The sequence below is a fragment of the Bombina bombina genome, chromosome 3, assembly GCF_027579735.1.
Source record: "Bombina bombina isolate aBomBom1 chromosome 3, aBomBom1.pri, whole genome shotgun sequence".
Lineage (NCBI taxonomy): Eukaryota > Metazoa > Chordata > Amphibia > Anura > Bombinatoridae > Bombina > Bombina bombina.
The window spans coordinates 169,932,787-169,952,529 of record NC_069501.1 but is presented as its reverse complement, the minus strand read 5'-3'; the positions used below and the strand labels follow the sequence as shown (position 1 = coordinate 169,952,529).

Genomic DNA, 19,743 nt, shown 5'->3' with positions numbered 1-19,743 from the left:
AAGATTCAGTTGCCTACCAGACCCCCAATTTGTCTAGGTCTGAGAGAGTGGCTCTTAAGGAGCTCCAAGAGAACAAAAACATTGTTATACGCTCAGCCGATAAGGGGGGCTCTGTCGTGGTTTTGAACAAGACTGACTATGTAAATGAGGCACTACGCCAGCTTAACAATGTAGAGGATTATATCCCCCTTGATAGGGATCCTACCACTACATTTAAGAAGGATCTATTGGACATTTTGGACGATGGGCTGGAGGAAGGGCACTACGATCAAAAAACCTTTGAATTTCTAGTGGTGGATCATCCAGTTGTGCCCATTTTCCATCATTTGCCCAAAGTCCATAAGTCCCTGACAGAAGTCAGGGGTCGTCCAATAGTGAGTGGTATCAATTCTCTGTTGGAACATGTGTCACAATGGGTTGATAGTATTCTACAACCACTTGTTAAGAATCTACATAGTTACATCCAGGATATGAAGGATGTAATAATGATTCTGGACAAACTAAAGTGGAACAGTGCTTGCTATAAATGGGCAACTATTGATGTAGTAGCATTGTACTCCTCGATCCCTCATGAGGAGGGCCTTACAGCGGTTGGTTTTTTTCTGGAACATTATTCTGATTTTTCAGAGGACTTTCGGTGCTTCATACTCAGAGTATTAAAGTTTTTGCTAACTCACAACTATTTTTCTTTTGAGGACAGGTTCTATCTCCAGAGACGTGGGACAGCTATGGGGGCCAAGTTTGCCCCCTCCTATGCCAACCTCTTCATGGGTTGGTGGGAGCTGTCCCACGTCTTTGGAGATGGAAATTCCTACAGACATCTTATTTGTTTTTATGTTCGCTTTATTGATGATCTCCTTCTTGTATGGAAGGGGAGCACAATGCAGTTCACATCTTTTGCGGCATATTTGAATTCCAATAATATTGGAATTAAGTTTACCTATGAACTGAGTGAAAATGAAATAAACTTTTTGGACATCACTATCAAGGGTATGGATGATGGAAGGGTGATTACTGAGATTTTCAGGAAACCCATAGCAGGAAATACACTCCTCCATGCGAGTAGTTGTCACCCAAGACACGTACCCTATGCGGTAGCCAAGGGACAGTTCACTAGGGTCAAGCGCAACTGCACACTACCTGATAAATATACAGAACAATCAAAAGATTTGACAAACAGATTAAAGAGTAGAGGGTATAGTTCCCATGTCATCAAAAAAGCAAGAAATCAGGTTGATACGCTTGATAGGAAGCAAACTTTGGACACAAAAAGTAATGCTCTCAGTCTATCTGAGGAACATCACAAAGGAGTAACCTTTGTTACAGAATACAGTCAGGAATATCAGGACATTTGCAGAATAGTGAAAAAACACTTCTCTTTTCTTGCTGCAGATGACAAATTGGAGAATTGTGTCTCCAAGGGATTGCGGTGTTCCTATAGGAAAACAAGCACTTTAGGTAACATGTTGTCACCATCAGTCTTACCCAAAACCGATACACGACAGAGCTCCTGGCTTACACATAGGGGCATTTTCAAATGTCACAACAAATGTAGGGTGTGTGAGTTTGTCCTCCCTGCGGATAATATTAAATCAGAGGTGACAGGTGAAAGGTTCCCAATACAAACATGTCTAAAGTGCACCTCCACATATGTGGTCTATGTCCTCAGTTGTACCCAATGTCATTTACAGTACGTGGGACTTACTACAACAGAGGTTAAGGTGCGCATACGTAATCATCTGTCAACTATACAGGCAGGTACGGCATCCACACCTTTGGTGCAGCATTTTGCTAAATACCATCGTAGCAGTGTCAATACACTGAAATGGCAGGCTATTGAAAGAGTTACCTGTCCACCAAGGGGAGGGGATAGGGATAGGTTGCTGCAGAAGAGGGAAATGTTTTGGATCTTCAGACTCCAGACCCGTGTACCCACAGGCCTGAACTCCGAGTATGATCTAATTAATTACTGGCAATGAGAGAGATTTTTTGCCATGGGTTACGTTCCCTTTTCTGCGGCACCAGTTTCTATCCCCTATTATTGTTATTATAACAATAAAGCAACAATATAATGGTTTATTTTATTATATTGTTGTGTAAATATAATATGATGTAATGGAATTTATTGTATCCACTGCCGTGCATTTCTGCAATATTGACATTTTTTATGCCTCACTGAATCGTTCTCTTAATATATAGAACTTTTCTTTCCTACATTTCCCCTTGGGGGCTAGGTATTCACTAGCCCTACTGTTGAATACTCCACAAGGAGAATATCACTCAGACGGCAATACAGGGGTTATTTGGTGACATACGAATCTTGTTTACATTCCTAAATTAAAATTAATAAAATGAAATTAAATAAAATAATATGAAATATATAAATAAATTTATTTTTGTAATGAGGAATAATGCAGTGCTTAGGTAATACAGAATACATCATCCAGCCACTTGAATAAGTGTTCTAAATATTATGTTCCCTCTTTTCTAGTTTAGTTTAGATTAATAGTATTATTTTTATTCCCCATCCAATAGCATGTCTCTGATTACAATAACATGACAGATTAGGAAACTTTTACTATTCATTTTTAATTACATTAAAATTTTGTTGGTTTTGTAATGCCTTTTGCCACCATTCAATCAGAAACAGTGTAACTGTTTAGAGCTTATGATTATATAATGTTATGTATTTTCTTTAGCAACTCTATATGTGTATCGTTACATATTGTACTATAATTCGAATGTTACACAATTTAGTTGGTTGGTAGTTGCTCTCTATGGTGTGCATTTTCAGCGGTTTAGTCCATAGTTAGATTTATTGTTTAAACCCTCTTGATTAGTTTTCATTAGATAATTCTGCTGTCATATACGTTTTTGTGCATATTCATTCTTGTTATTGGTAGGTTTTCTAGTGACAGGCTCATTGTAATAAGAAATCTTTGAATTGAAATATAACATTTCTTTGTAAAAGTACTCAAAGAGTTAAATTAGCATCACAATGTGAGATTTTGTTTTTACCCAATCAGGGTTATCCTGGTGCTTTTTAAGGTACACAGGTGCTAAGTCCATTAGCTATGATTACGGCCCTTGGCCGAAACATGTTAGCGGACTAATGTTGTGCATGCATTTGTGCCATTTCATGGAGTGTTTTTATCCTATATCTCAATAAAGACTATTTGCTTTTAAGACCGCTGCTTGCAACTTTTTTCTACTTTACTACAATTACTCCGGGCAGCAGCAGCAGGTCTGGGACTTTAAGCTCCGAAGCCGGTTCATGGGAACTCTGTTTTCGATAGCCGATTAGGATCAGCGTATGGATTCGAAACGCTGAAGCACGCACGACACGCCCCCTCCTGCATAGTAGGACGCCTCTTTGAAGTTTTGCCGAGGAGACCATCGAGTGCACACATGTGAATTCCGGAGGTAAACTAGAGACTGAGCTATTTTGGGGTCAGCGGTCCAGAGGAGCGGTGAGTAAAGGCGCTTACGCCGTCTGGGATAACTGGTCCTGGTCTTCACTCTTTATGTTCGAGATTTGAAGGTACCGCATACTCTGTTTCTGACCGCTTTCTTGTACCCCCTAAGCCTCCGGTTTTCTGAAGCACACTCTGTCTCTGATATGTCTATTGATATCTACATAGGCGTGTATAGGGGGTCAGCCGGGCTGTTTTAAGCGGTTCAAAGCAACTTATATACACATATATTCTCTAAAGGTTTATTGCTTTGATACAGAGAACGTACATTTACCGGACTTTGTTTTTGTCTGCAAGACAACTAATTTGGAAAGGGCAGTAACAGTGACTTTTACCTTTGGCTTATATATATATATATATATATATATACCGTAAATATATATATGCAAGCCAAAGAAGGAAGCATTCTCTGGGACTTATAATCCTATTTGGAATTTATTTAACCAATATGTCCCCGTAAGTGCTTCCTTTTTTGGTTTGCATATGTGTATTTTGAATGCACCACAGGTTGCTAGTAAATCTAAAAGTGCAGAGCTCTGGGGACGGTCTTTGTGCAGCACCAAGAAATTCAGCTCATCCAAATCATTCATAATAAAATATTTGGTTAAATTAGTTATCCTCAATATTTGTTGAATGCACTATTCAGTATTCTTTTAAATGTAACAAATATTTAATATTCATGGGAACATTTACATTTGATTTAATTTAATTAATGTAAATATTCCAAAGCTACAGGTGAAAAAGTTCATCTGTAATTTATACTTACTTTTAGCATGCAGGAGATCTGCACTAACCCTGTCCTCTTCTTCACAGAGCCCAGACCGCTCTTATAGAAGCAGCTCCCAGGCAATGCAATGGCATTTAAACTATGCTCAATTGGTATTAAGGGATCCAAAGTGTGCCAAGAAAATATCCCCCACAACATTACACCACCATCAACCTGAACCGTTGATACAAGGCAGGATGGATCCATGCTTTCATGTTGTTTACGCCAAATTCTGACTTCATCATCTGAATGTCGCAGCTGAAATCGAGATTCATCAGACCAGGCAAAGTTTTTTCAATCTTCTATTGTTTAATTTTGGTGAGCATGTGCAAATTGTAGCCTCAGTTTCCTGTTCTTAGCTGACAGGAAAGGCACCCGATGTGGTCTTCTGCTGCTTTATCCCATCTGCTTCAAGGTTCGATGTATTAGCAATATTTGTTACCAAGCAATTGAACAGGTGTACCTAATAAAGTGACCGGTCAGGATATATATATATATATATATATATATATCAATGTAGCTAAGATGTGCACTCTCACTCCATCCAACAGCTGCCAGCATGCTAGCAAAATCAATAGATGTACTCTCTGGTCTTTTAAACAATATTATTTTGCTGTGAACAGTGACATTTCGGGGACAAAGTATCCCCTTCCTCAGACACAGTATATAAAAAAGTCCAACAAATTTATAACAGTTCTCAAACAAACCCCACCCCCCAAATAGGACAAAAAAAGGCCAAACGGTAGCTATGGTAACCACCTAGTCAGTTTATAAACATAAACAGTGTGATATCACGGTCATGTGCACTACAGAACCAATCAGGCAACAAGGATGCTGCACCTGATTGGTTCTGTGGGGCACTTGACCGTGACGTGTACCGGGTTTTGTGTTTCTGATACTTCTGGGTACATAGCGATGGTGCAGCCTGTTTGTGTATTTTTGATGATCGAATCAATTTGTGGCTATGGAAAGTAAATCTATGACTATTACATGTGGCCAATATGCTTATTCGTCCCATGAGCTGTATCATGGCTAAGATGTTTATGTGTATGTATAAGTGGCATAATGTATAGTGTTTGTTTTTTGTGTCTCCCATTTTGTCATCCATGTTATCTATACCTCCTGATATAAGAATGTCACCATACACTGTAATATACTATATCACGGATTAGCTAATATGCTCAGACAGTTTTATAATGATCACACTGTTTATGTTTATTATGTAACTAGGTGGTTACCATAGTTACCATTTGGCATTTTTTTGTCCTAATTGGGGGGTGGGGTTTGTTTGAGAACTGTTATAAATTTGTTGCACTTTGTATACACTGTGTCTGAGGAAGGGGATACTTTGTCCCCGAAACGTCACTGTTCACAGTAAAATAATATTGTTGAAAAGACCACAGGGTGCAATTTTTTGGTTTGTATGTATATATTACATATACAAGTCAACCTCTTGACTCAGTGTATGCCTATGTTGATGTATACTAATGTAGATAATATCCCCAAGGCACTTACAATCAATAAATGTGGAGTATTTACAACAATAATACATATTGACTGGATGCTTTTACACTTTTACACACCTGCATATTGAGAGACCCATTCAGGTCTATCATATGATCCTATTAGTACTGGTCTGTTAGGGGGGTTACTCATATCATTGCCCTGACACAGTCCGTTAGCTAAATTTATTTAGAGATACCGTTAGACGTCTCAGCACCTGAATATGGTATTGAACTATATTCAACCTGATCTTTAATGCCATTTAGATCCACTGTTCCTGTGTTTTTAATATTTAGGTTATGTTATTCCTTTTTTAATTTTTGTAGTATTAATAAAAGTTAAGTTTTACACTTCTCGAACCGGATATTTACACTTATATTTCTCCTTTCTGTCCAATTTGTGAAATTACTGAAATATATAGGTTTGTTGAGTGCTATATATGTACACTCTTTTTCAGTCACGCATTGAATTTCTCTGCATACTACTTCTGTCCAGTGTACAGCACCCGCCTAATACTACCTGAATATTTAGCCCCATATTAATGGTAAATATCATTGAAAGTCTAAAAGGCAACAACCTCTGTAGTGCCATTGTTGCTGTTTTTTCTTTGTCCATATACAGAAATATATAGATTATTATTCTTTAACAAAGTTTTTTTTTTTTTTAACGTCAGTAAATGATTTGTGTGAATCAGTGGGTCATAATATTTTACAATTTTAATATTACCACACATCTGTATAAAACTGATTAATTGTAATGAAATTAAATCAAACTTATGTATCACAGTAACTATGGATACATTGTTTAAATTCCGAGTACTCATCAAATTAATGTCTTGAAGAAAAATATTAATAGAATGTATTTCCATTTTGTTTTCAGACTCTCATATTACTTTATAAGATATTATAGATAACATTATTAAGAAAAACACATAGGTTTTAATTTCCAAAGTAATAATTAATTATTTAAAAATTCACAGCAGATGAGAGAAAAAAAAAAGGCACCACATAACGTGTTAAACATAATTCAAATGAAAATAAATCAGACAAAGGATATTTATTTGTTTGTTTGCCCTATAGTAGACAGAAACATTTTCTCTATACATATAGGAAGCTGTAGAAATGTGTTTAAACAACTTAAATTGTTTATAAACCAATCAAATGTGACATAAGCAAACTATGAATTTCTTCAAATTTCCAGATGGCAGCTCATAAACAAAAGTTAAAGGTAAAAATTAGAGTTTCAACAGCTGTTACAGAAATGAACATTAATAAGTTAAGGTGATGAACATAAGGAGTAGGAAGCTGGGAGACTTTAGAATTTATCAGTATGCTTTTTACCCACATGAAAGGCGTATTGATAGTTGTCAGGTGGTTTTGGTTGATGCATTTATGTCTAGTCTGGATTTAATACAATATTTAAAATCCAGTTCAGTTTTTCTGTTTTACATTTGAAATATATTTTTTTATTTACTGATCATTTTATTTTAACAAACATTAGAAGAGCAAGTTCCTAAAAAAATACATTAGTTTGTAATGTGCCAACACAAAAAAAGTTTTAATAACACTCTCTAAACATTTTTATATCAGTAAATCACATATGTTTTTGAAATTCTGTTACAATATCACACATGGCATTGTTGATGACACCATTATTGACATTATTAGTGACATCACATTTGATATATAGTATAATATGCACCATCTAAGATAATTCTTCATTACACAAGATCCTGGTCACCTTTTCATTCTCCATAAAATGCAACTACCTCCTCATCTTTCCACCTTACACACAATATTCCCATCACACTCTCACCTCCACACCCCACACGCTTCCATAGTCACAGACAGCATCAAAATCTTGTATAGCGAAGGGGGTAAGTAGTGCAGTGATGGGCAGCATTTTTAAATATATACAGTATGTATATGATAATATAAATATATATTTATGTGTTAATATGTGTATATCATTTTTGTTCTAACACCCCACTCCCACCTACTTTAGACCACAAAAACTACCTAGTGTAGTTGTTTTCATTTTTTTTTAATATTTTATTTATATCCAACACATGGTACAGCAGTAAGATACAGATCAAGGACACACCACGCAGGGTGCAGTGGATCAATTCAAAACTGATAAGGTAGTATGATACAATAGCATACAATACATACAAAAACATACACAACGCAAGTCTGTCAGATACAGTAGAGACCTATACGGGACTTATATGGGTAGCGCATGTTCTAGCTTATATACTCACTAATACCATAGTGTTGGGATTTTATCTTTTTAACTTAACACAATCAACCTACACAAACAATATTACACAAAACATAAAACCCAAACAATCAAACAAACAAACAATCAGGGGATAGCCAAATCTACCAGAAATTATACTTAACCTGACTAACCATCTGTATGCATAGTGTCCCATGATACATTTGTAATAAAATTACATCAGATATAGGATAACGGGACACATCTGACCCACATAACATAGTGATAGGGTCTATGTTGTCGGTATTGTAAATTTAAGATTGGTTAACTAGTCTCATACTAATCAGTGCATGTTAGGGAGCAACCATGGGCTGATCTTGATGATGGCATATATTTTAATAGGCTGGTCAAGAGCAGGCTACCTCCATGGGAATGGGGTGGGACAACAAGATATATTACCAGTGCTGTAGCTTTTAAAAATCATGTTGTGTTGATACCTAGCATGGTCAGGGCTGATCGATTTCTTGGCTAAAGGGGAAGGAACCAGGGGGGTCTCAATTTTTATAGCTTTAATACGATAGATATATAAAATTAAAACCACACCAACAAATCAAAAATAATGTTACGGGGTATGATATAGGTGGAGCTGAGTTATCAATATTGTCAAGTTTTGTGGCGCCTATATTTTAATAGGCTGGTCAAAAGCAGGCTACCTCCATGGGAGTGGGGTGGAACAACAAGATATATTACCTGCACTGTCGCTTTTTTAAAAAAAATCATGTTGTGTTGATAACTAGCATGGTCAGGGGTGGTTGGTTTCTTGGCTAAAGGGGAAGGAACCAGGGGGGGTCTCAATTTTTATCGCTTTAATCCAACAGATATATAAAATTAAAACAACACCAACAAATCAAAAATAATGTTACGGGGTATGATATAGGTGGAGCTGAGTTATCCATATTGTCAAGTTGTGTGGCGCTCAAGTTTAAATATGAGGACTGGCATGCTTTTAATAGATCGACATACAGTCACACACCAAGTGATCTTATCTATCCTCTAGTATGGAACCAAAAGACAATATACTAGGTATAAGTCATGAATTTAAAGCATGTTATAAGGTTTTCATTGTGTGGCTCTTGATGTATAGAAGGATGTTACATACAGTAAATGAAATTATCAAAAATGGTAAACAAAAGGTTCAGCTCTAGAATCATGGAGAATATATGAGCGCTGGAGTGAGAGGAGGACTAAGCAAATCTGTAACTAAAGGTACATATCTATCGCCAGATGCAGTATTTATATTAGCAATTATGGATGTGGTGCAAAAGAACAAAAATAAACATATTAGTCAAAATTGACACCCTCAATTACCAAGTTTCATGGCGCTCAGGGTTAAATATGAGGACTGGTGTGCTTCTAATAGGCTGATATACAGTCAGGTACCAAGTGATCCTATTTATCCTCTAGTATGGAACCAATAGATAATAAATTAGGTATAATCCCTGAATTTAAGGTATTTTATAAGATTTTCATTGTGTGACTCACAATATAAAGAAATTAAACACGTCATGTTAACTCAATAGGGTAAGCACAGAGAGTGAAATATTGATATCTTACAGTGCTGCGTTTGGTGACCTCTTGCTCCTGTCTGTTGTGGGTCCCCCAAAAATCACCCACTAGGTTAATAGGATATATAGAATAGATAGAGAGGAGCGCCAAAAGAGGCAGGGTCTGATAAATGTAATGCTAGATCTTAGGTTCGTATAGCTTTTGCTTAGTGTTAGAATCGTCTCTATGCGTATGTATCATAGAAATAAATCTATAGGTAGGTTGTAGTATATATCACACAAAATATTTATTACAATTAGTACGGATAAACCGTATACAAGTTTATACAGTAAAAACAGATGTTATATAGTTAAAACAGTAAGAAATACAATTAAAATTATTAAATACAATCTCACAAATTAAAAACAACAGTTAGGTACATGGATCCATGTGGCCCCAATTCTAAGAAGATATGGCCTAAGGCAATCTAGAAGATAAATATAAATGGTTGTCTGTTTAAGATATGGTAAGTTGTTTTACTGGCGTCTCTTGCACAGTGATATAAGTGCAAGAATGCTATCTCAACATAGGTACAAGAATGTCACTTTTAACACTTTAACATAACAAGTGTGGTAGAAGTGTTGTGTAAAAAGTGAGTTTGGTGATAAATAAAAAATGGAAGAAATAGAAAAACAGTTCAAAATAAGATTTACAATAGCTTGTCGGTGAACACTTAAGATATACACCACAGATAAATACAAATGTGATCCAAAAATAATGTGTGTACAAAGGTGTAGGTGTGTAAAAAAGGGTATAAATAAAGGTGAAACCTCAAAAACCTAAAAAACTATTTCTGCACAACTCAAAAATATTGTGAGCAATAAATGTGTGCACAAATCAAATGATGTAGACTAAAAGACTTCTGAAGTATATATGTCCCTAAAGTTCAGTCCATATGATGAAATAATCCTTTGAGACTCCTGAGTTGTAGTCCTAAAGATGTGTATAAGTTGAAGTCCTATAAATGCATTGAAGATCCAATTGTGAAAAATATAAAATTTATATAAAAATTTTCAAAAAATTATATGAAAAAATATGTGAAAGTGGAAATGTAATGTGAAAGTGTAATCGTATAAAAAGTGATGAGTCACAGGTCAAAAATGCACAAATATAAAAATAAAAAATGGAAATAGAAATAATGTTGTTCCGGAAATTAGGAATTTCCGGAACAACATTATTTCTATTTCCATTTTTTATTTTTATATTTGTGCATTTTTGACCTGTGACTCATCACTTTTTATACGATTACACTTTCACATTACATTTCCACTTTCACATATTTTTTCATATAATTTTTTGAAAATTTTTATATAAATTTTATATTTTTCACACTTGTTATGTTAAAGTGTTAAAAGTGACATTCTTGTACCTATGTTGAGATAGCATTCTTGCACTTATATCACCTTAGGCCATATCTTCTTAGAATTGGGGCCACATGGATCCATGTACCTAACTGTTGTTTTTAATTTGTGAGATTGTATTTAATAATTTTAATTGTATTTCTTACTGTTTTAACTATATAACATCTGTTTTTACTGTATAAACTTGTATACGGTTTATCCGTACTAATTGTAATAAATATTTTGTGTGATATATACTACAACCTACCTATAGATTTATTTCTATGATACATACGCATAGAGACGATTCTAACACTAAGCAAAAGCTATACGAACCTAAGATCTAGCATTACATTTATCAGACCCTGCCTCTTTTGGCGCTCCTCTCTATCTATTCTATATAAGCACAGAGAGTTGCAGTGTAAGAAATCTAGCAGTAAAGACTACGCACATGCAGGATCTAGAAAGGTATAGAATATATATATCTGCTATTAATAATTGTGCTGGGTGAAGGCAGGGTAATTTGGAATATGAGGGTGGACATCTATACACAGCATGAGTACGTATGTTCTAGGTCCGCTGATTCTGGTATGTGAGTTAACCCCAGAGTAAGAGAGTCGCTTTGTTCCATTGGTTATAGGCAGTGTAGGGTTTTCAAGCACAGAGTAAACAAAATAGCCTATACAAAGGAACAGCAGGTGGGTAATATTAGGTAAGCAGTTCACTCGACTCCAGCCCGGGCTAGAGAGAGACAGCTATACTGTATTCGACCAGTTTCCTCTGCAGCATTTACAGTTATTCACAAGCACACCGGTTTAATTCAGACAAAACACATAGTTGATGTATAAGACCTTGACTTAAATGATAAGGCAATGCTACAGTACATTTCCTCCATTCCATCAGGACATTATCGAGTGTGAATGAAATGAATTAGCCTATCCCCTCCTTGATCAGAGCCGATGCTCCCAAACGCTGGTCTCTTTGCCGCTCTATGTACTGCACTAAGTAGCTCAAAATAGGTGATCCGCATGGTAGACAGACTCGTGAGCACTGTAGGAAACATATGTCCGCATCCATCACGAGTGCAGGTTGCTCAAATAACAAAATTGGCCGGAGCTGCCCCAGAGCCGGAGCTAGACAATCAGAGGGACAGCCGTGAATCCTCGCAACCAGTTGCGGAGCCTGTAATGGAGTAGTGCTCTGTAGTAGAGCTATGGCGCCGCTCCTCACCGTCCGCTCAGGGCATTGTGCAGCCGTATTGTCCAAGCCATGCGAAGAGGTGGCAACATGAGAGCAGGATCGCATGCCGACAGCCGCAGCATCCATCGCCAGGGGGGTCCCAGCCATCTTGGATTTAGTTAGTGAGACTTGCTGAGGCTCAGGTACGCGGAACCTCTGTATTTCACAAACAAGTTCCCCCATAGCAATTGTAAGGGAGTCCAATGCTGGCGTAAAGACTTCATTAAGGGCTGCGATAAGGTGTTCCATAGTGAGCACGTCTGGATGTACAACGTGGCAGTAGAGGAAACGCCACGGCGCCAAATGGCCTTCTTAGCCTTGTACTGCAACCGGGGGCTAGGGCCGATGGAACGCCCTACACAAATAATGTATCGACTGGCGATGACCAGAGCAGGGTCTCCCAGTAAGATGTGTGCTGTGGGGGTCTAGATGGTCTCTGAATATTTCGAAAAGGCCATTTATTTGGCTGGTAGTATCAGAGCTCTTGTAGCTTGCTTCCATCCAGAAGTCCCGCCCACCGGAAGTCCAGTTGTTTTAATTTTAAAGAAAATGGTAGAAAATTAATCTAGGGGTAGATTTAACAAAAGTCGGGCGGACATCGATAAATGCAGACAGCATACGCTATCAGCATTTATCATTGCAATGCCGTCCCCTGCACATTCGCAGCCAATTGGCCGCTAGCAGGGGGTGTCAATGATCCCAATCGTATTTGATCTGGATGATTGCTGCCCGCCACCTCAGAGGTGTCTTACGACCGCTGCTTCTTAACTTAAGTTTCAAGGGGAAATGAAACTTCAGGGGTAGATTGCAACATCCACTGCTTAATAAATCTACCCCCTAATCTATGTTTAATTTTAAGAGTGCTAATTGCTACTACGAGCTTGCGGTAGCAATAACCAGCACCTTTTAATGGATGGTTAATTATTGCGCTCTACAAACGGGCAGATTTGACAGTTTGCGGGAGTGCAATAATTTAGTGCTCCACTTGTAATCTAGCCCTTTCTAATTACAAGACATTTCTGTTGTGTTGCTGTAGAAAAACATTTTAGCTAAGTCTTAAAATTTTAAAACTAATTATTACCCTTTCTTACTACAACTAGTTTTCAAGAGCCAAACTCCAGCCACCATTTACCTTATTTAGAGGAATCATTTTAGGCTTTCGTACACAGACAATAAGGTGAATCACTGTCATGAAGTTAGTATAACATGTTTTGCAGTTGTTATCTGATAAAGCCACTTAGGGACAGATATGCAGAAGGTTTAGCCTCGTCAGCAGGGGCATTTCAAGTTCTGAGAATTAGAAATTGCTAAATGTTCAGAGCTAAATTACATAAAATGGGGGCAAAATAAATAATGCAAATTGTTGCTCTATTATGAATAACTAAACTTTTTATATAACAATCTCAAGGTGTTTACTGTCCCTTTAACAAACCAGCTGTATGCAGGTGAAGTTTATTAATAATGTGACTAGAAAATATAATCTGAAGATCTCTAGTTATAAAAAAAGGAAGATTTTACCTCAAAATCTCCTTAGTAGCCACATTCTATTGTAAAAAGGCTTTAAGTTATCAATAAGGAGGCATTGCAAGGTAAAGTGTATCTGGCATGTGCAGCACAGTACTTTATTTTCCTCCTCAGTTTAAGGAAGCACTTCTAGGTTGTTTTTATGTTTGTGTAACGGGGTTTGGCCTAGGCCCACAATTACCCCTGTGGGTCTTTACCCCAGCTACCTCCATGTGCTCTGCAGGCTGATCCTGAGTCTCCGCTACCTGGGAGTTGGGGTACATGACTGTGGCAGTGCCTCCACCTGACTGGGCATCCAGGGCAAGAATGGGTTTCCCAGACAGGAACATAATAAATAACTACAACACACACAGTAATAACAGTAAAACAGTATGAACATGTATTAAAGGATTATGGTAAATAAAAATAAGGCAAGAAATACAGTGGCTAACTAACACACCGACTCTCTCTAACCAGGCCCAGCACCCTCCCAAACCACCTGCGAACCCACCCTCAGGCTTCACCCTAATGGCTGATGGGTACCAGTTGGTGCACATAAATGTTGGGGCCCTTTAAGGTAATCCACATGCATTTAAACAGTTGCAGCTCATAGGAAACTGCAATCCACAGGAAGAGCTGTTTATAAGTTTATGTGATGGACAGAATGCCCTGTCAGTATGACAAGGAGAGAGGATACTTCTTACCACTGACAGGATTCTGCACAGGCTGAAAGAAAACTCCAAGGTCTGCCAGTCATTTACTTTGTCTGCATTCTTCTCCACAGCTCTCTAACAGGGACAGACTGCAGCTGGCAGCATACACTAAATCAGCAGAGGAATGCTGTTACTTTACAAGATGAAGTCTGCAGCTCTCACACAGCCAGGCCTCACACACACCTTCACTGCTCTGACATGTCTGCCTCCTCCTGTGTCTTACACTCTTCTTTCAGTTTCACTTGATCACATGACCAACCAGTCTAATAGTTGCCTAGGCAACTTCTCCTGCAGAATGTATACAGGTGCAAATGTTCAACAGGAAGGGCTACATTCTCCCCCTTGTAAAATCCTTGCCTTCCACTGGCAAGGTTCCACCAAGAGGTAAATTGAAAAAACAAAACATATAAATAATAATAAATGCACTAACAGTCCTATAAACAAATGTTAACTATCTTACAGTTTATTCTAGTACAGAGAGGTTCCAACATTCATAATGTCCGCAACCGCATACAGTAAATCAACCATTTTAGATTGTACCTGGGGCATATGTACATAACTGGGTTCTCCGACTTGATCGTAAGTAAGAACCCTGGGAGGCTGTCGTATTCTAGTACCCAGTCTCTGTTCTCTCTGAGGAAGTCCAGAATGTTCCTGGGAATCTTCAGCTCTGGCCACTTGGGTGGGGAGGTCACCAGATGCTTGAGACCCTGGCTTTCCCATGATACAAGAGTCTCTTTTTGGGGTCCCAGGCACAAAGTTGGGGCTGTTGGGATTCAATGTAGAGGAGGCTAAGGGAGGAGAGGAAGGAAAGTGCTGTGTTTCCTCAGCAGGAGGAGACCACCATTGATCATCAGCACTAAGAGCTTCTGGGGTCTCTACTGCCTCATTTTCAGGACTCTCCGTTGTGCTTTTCTCCCATTCACTACTACTCCCTTCCTCTTCATCGATATAGGCTATTGGTAGTAGATGGTTCCTATGCCAAGCTTTGATCCGGCCTTCTGGGCCTTTTATATTATACACTGGCAGCCCCTTTAGCTTAGACACAACTTCAAATAGGGTATCCTTCCATCTGTCTGCTAATTTGTGTTTCCCAGGTACCCCTAGATTCCGGAGGAGAACCTTATCTCCCGCTTGGACTTCCTGATGCTTCACTTTGGTATCGTATCTTCTTTTGTTGCGTTCCTCCATTTTTGCCGCAGCTTGAGTGGCCAACTCGTAGGCACTGTGAAGGTTTTGTCTGAGGGTCCTCACATACTGGAAGTGAGAGTCTGACTTTGTCCCATCTGGGGACACCCCCAACCGGACATCTATCGGTAGTCTGGCTTCCCTTCCAAACATTAGGAAATAGGGTGAGAATCCTGTAGACTCATGCCTTGTGCAATTATATGCGTGGACCATGGCTTCTACATGCTTACTCCAGGACCGCTTCTCCACTTGTTTCAGAGTCCCGAGCATGTCTAGGAGTGTCCTATTAAAACGCTCAGGCTGGGCATCACCCTCAGGGTGGTAGGGTGTTGTTCTGGACTTGTGAACCTGCAACATATCCAGCAGTTCTTTGATCAGCTTACTCTCAAAGTCTCTACCTTGATCAGAATGTATTCGATTGGGCAGACCGTAGTGCATAAAATATTTCTGCCAGAGGACCTTGGCTACGGTCACAGCCTTCTGGTCTTTAGTGGGAAAAGCCTGAGCGTATCTGGTGAAATGGTCTGTTACTACCAGAACATTCCCAATTCCGGTAGTATCATTCTCAATACATAGATAGTCCATGCACACAAGATCCAGGGGTCCTGTACTTCTCAGGTGGCCCATAGGGGCAGCTCTCACAGGCAGAGTCTTTCTCTGAATACATCTTCTGCAGGTCTTCACATAATGTTCAACATGTTCTCTCATGCGAGGCCAATAGAACCGGTCTTGTACCAGGCCATAGGTCTTGTCTACCCCAAGATGCCCATGTTGATCATGGAGAGCTCTCAGGACCATTCCCCGATATCTATGAGGTAACACTAGCTGCTTTCGACCAGGGTGGTCATGGTATTTTATAATTCTATAAAGGATTCCATCTTCTAGATGTAGTTTACTCCATTCTCTCCGGTACAAATCTCTTTGTCCAATGGGAAGGGAGCTCAGTAATTTAGGGTTCTTGGCTCTCATTGCCTTGAGGACTGTACCTATATACCAGTCCTGTGACTGGGCTTTCTTCTTGTCTTCATTGGTTATGTGAGACCACTGTTGGAGCATTGCTGGAGCACAGAATACCTCTGGTACGGCTTCTGGGGAGTGACATATGGAGTCTATTCCTCTGAGTTCAGAGAACTCATCCTGCCTCTCAGCCACTACATATGTTTGGCACAGGGCTCCTACCCCAGGCACAGGGATTTCTTCCCATTCCTCCTTTTCTTCATGAGGAGGAAGTCCAGGTCTGCGGGACAGAGCATCCGCACTGACATTCTTAGGGCCTGGCTTGTATTTAAGGCTGAAACTATAGTTTGACAATGCTGCCAGCCACCTATGCCCTGTGGCATCCAGCTTTGCTGTTGTTTGAATATAAGTAAGCGGATTGTTATCCGTCCTTACCTCGAATGTTGCTCCATATAAATAGTCATGTAACTTGTCCACAATTGCCCACTTGAGCGCCAAGAATTCTAGCTTATGGACTGGATAGTTTTTCTCTGCACCAGTTAGACTTCTACTTATGTAGGCCACTGGTCTTAACCCTTCTGGGTAGCTCTGATGCAATACGGCCCCTAGGCCTTCCATACTGGCATCAACATGGAGCACATATGGTTTCTCGGGATCTGAATATGCCAATACAGGAGCTTCTGTGAGTCTTTTCTTCAAGATTAAGAAGGCTTCTTCGCATCCTGAGGTCCATTTCTTTCCGAAGGAGTCTTTAGGACTTGGCGCCTTAACACCCTCTATAGCTGAGGTAGTCTTTAACAGGTTGTGTAGCTCTCGAGCAATCTTTGAATAGTCTTTCACAAACCTCCGGTAGTAACCGCAGAATCCAAGAAATGAGCGCAGCTCACTGATGTTATCTGGCCTGGGCCAGTTCATCACCGCTTCAATTTTGGTCGGGTCAGTTGTCACACCTTGTGCGGAAACAATGTGACCTACATATGTAACAGAGTTCTGGGCAAATCGACATTTGTCTATTGATAATTTCAGACCCTCTGCTTGGAGTCGATCCAACACCTTCAGCAATCGCTGTTCGTGCTCTTCTGGTGTCCTTCCAAACACTATGAGGTCATCAAGATAGACTAGGCACTCTTTGGGATTCATATCTCCCACAGTCTTCTCCATCAGCCTTTGAAAGGTGGCGGGAGCTCCAGTGACCCCTTGGGGCATCCTGGTAAACTCGTAGAATCCCAAGGGACAGATGAAAGCTGTCTTTTCCTGATCCTCCTTCTTCATGGGTACCTGATAATACCCAGACCTCAAGTCCAGGACGCTGAACCACTGGCTTCCAGAAAGGGCATCTAGCAGATCTTCTATCCGTGGCAGAGTATATTGATCTGGCACAGTCCTTTTGTTTAAAGTCCGATAGTCTATGCAAAGCCGGACTGTGCCATTCTTTTTCCTAACTACCACTATGGGTGAGGCATATGGACTTCTGGACTCTTTAATAATGCCAGATTCTTCCATCTGTTTGAGTATATCCCGGACATCTTCCACATCTCGAGGGGGTATTCTCCTTGATCTTTCTCTGAAAGGAGCTGGGTCAGAAAGTCTGATAGCATGTGTGGCACTCTTTGCACATCCCACATCCATTTCTTTCCTGGAGAAAACTTTCTCTCGAGTAGCTAATTTGGATCGGAGGCTATCTCTCCACTTTGGTGGTAGAGGAGAATCTTCCAGTTCAAAAACTATAGGTCCTTCATGATCACCTCCCTGTTCTGCCTTTACAGACATTACTGAAGAGACTTGGTCCAACAAGTGAATCACACCAATCTTCTGGTGACGATCAATTCTGATCTCTGTGGGTGTTAAGTTTCTTATCATTATGGGAAAATCTTTACACCAGTGATTCCGCCAGTCTTTCACCTCAGGTATGAGAGTCCACCCTTTTTTTGCATCCTCCTCAGGCAAGGACTCAATGAGGTATTGCCTGGTTCCTCCTGATATTTCATGGTGCATAGATGCTATGGCTCGTAGAGTCTTAGTCTCTCCAGGCCTTACAAATAAAGGTTCTTTCCCCGAGTAGTGGCATGATCCTGGTCTAGCTTGTAGGGCTAGTCGATGGCATTCTTTCCCTAGAACAGGGCTGACTTCCATCAGTCTGGTTAGAGATACATCTCCCACTTCAGTTAGGTAGGCCCTGAACATGTCCTGCACCATTCTTGCGTTGGTACCCAAAATTATTGGGGCGCACATTGTTTTCTTCATGGAGCATACAAGAGCTTCCAATTCCATAGGGCAGATCATTCCTGTGTTTAACTGTGGGATTGTTATTGTCACTCTTATACATCCCTCTACAGGCTGGGCCTGAGATCCCACTCCCCACAACTGCAACTCTCCTGCTGGCTCCAGGGGAATATGTTTTAGATGATGGTCATAGAAGTCTCTATTAATGATGGTGACCTGGGATCCAGTATCTAACAAGGCCGAGGCATGAATATCTTCTATTTGTAACTGTATCAGAGATTTGGGCCCGATCTTGGCCCCCACAGATAATATGGGTGTGGTTCTTTTTCCTCTTTTCCTGAAAGGACTGGTAGCTTGAGCCTCCTCCAGCTCAATAGCTAGCACATCCACTTCTGTATCTGATGAATTAGTGGGACACTCCCGCTTGAAATGCCCTGATTTTCCACACTTAAAACAGTTCCCTCGGGGGGACTGTTCCTCTGGGAATAACCTTCCTGTGGTCTCCCTGCGGTGCTGCCTCCTGGTAGGAGAATAATCTGTTCTTCTTGGCGATGACTTAGACAATAATTCTAATTCAGCTACCTTTTTTTTAAGGACGAACAGTTCCATATCCTCTTTATCTGCAGCTTTAGAAGAATTTCCTTTTTGTGGAGGAGATGGGGACATTTGGTTCTCCAGTATTTTTGCTTTTCGGATCAGTGTGGAATAGGACAAGACTTGATCATCCAACTTAACTCTTAACATGATCATGACTGGATCATTGCTAAGGCCTCCCTTCTGAATTTGTTTGGATAGTCGAGCATCCAACTCAGATGCAGTGACTGCTCCATTATGAAACAGTTTTCCCAGTGACAATTGTAATCGATTGATATAGTCTGAAGCTTTCTCATGTTCCTTCTGTTTAGTGGCTAGGAACTTGATTAATAGATCATCAGAGTCCTCAGATTTTCCATACGCATCCTGCAAAACTTTCAGGTAATCTTGTGCGGTAGCTTGTTCATTCACTCCCCTAAACA

General features: G+C 39.6%; 1 protein-coding gene across 1 annotated transcript in view; it reads right to left on the bottom strand.

The window, feature by feature from the left end:
* Positions 1–19,743, bottom strand: part of CADM2 (cell adhesion molecule 2) — a 798,115-nt gene that overhangs the window by 593,534 nt on the left and 184,838 nt on the right. The gene's annotated exons all lie outside the window — the stretch shown is intronic.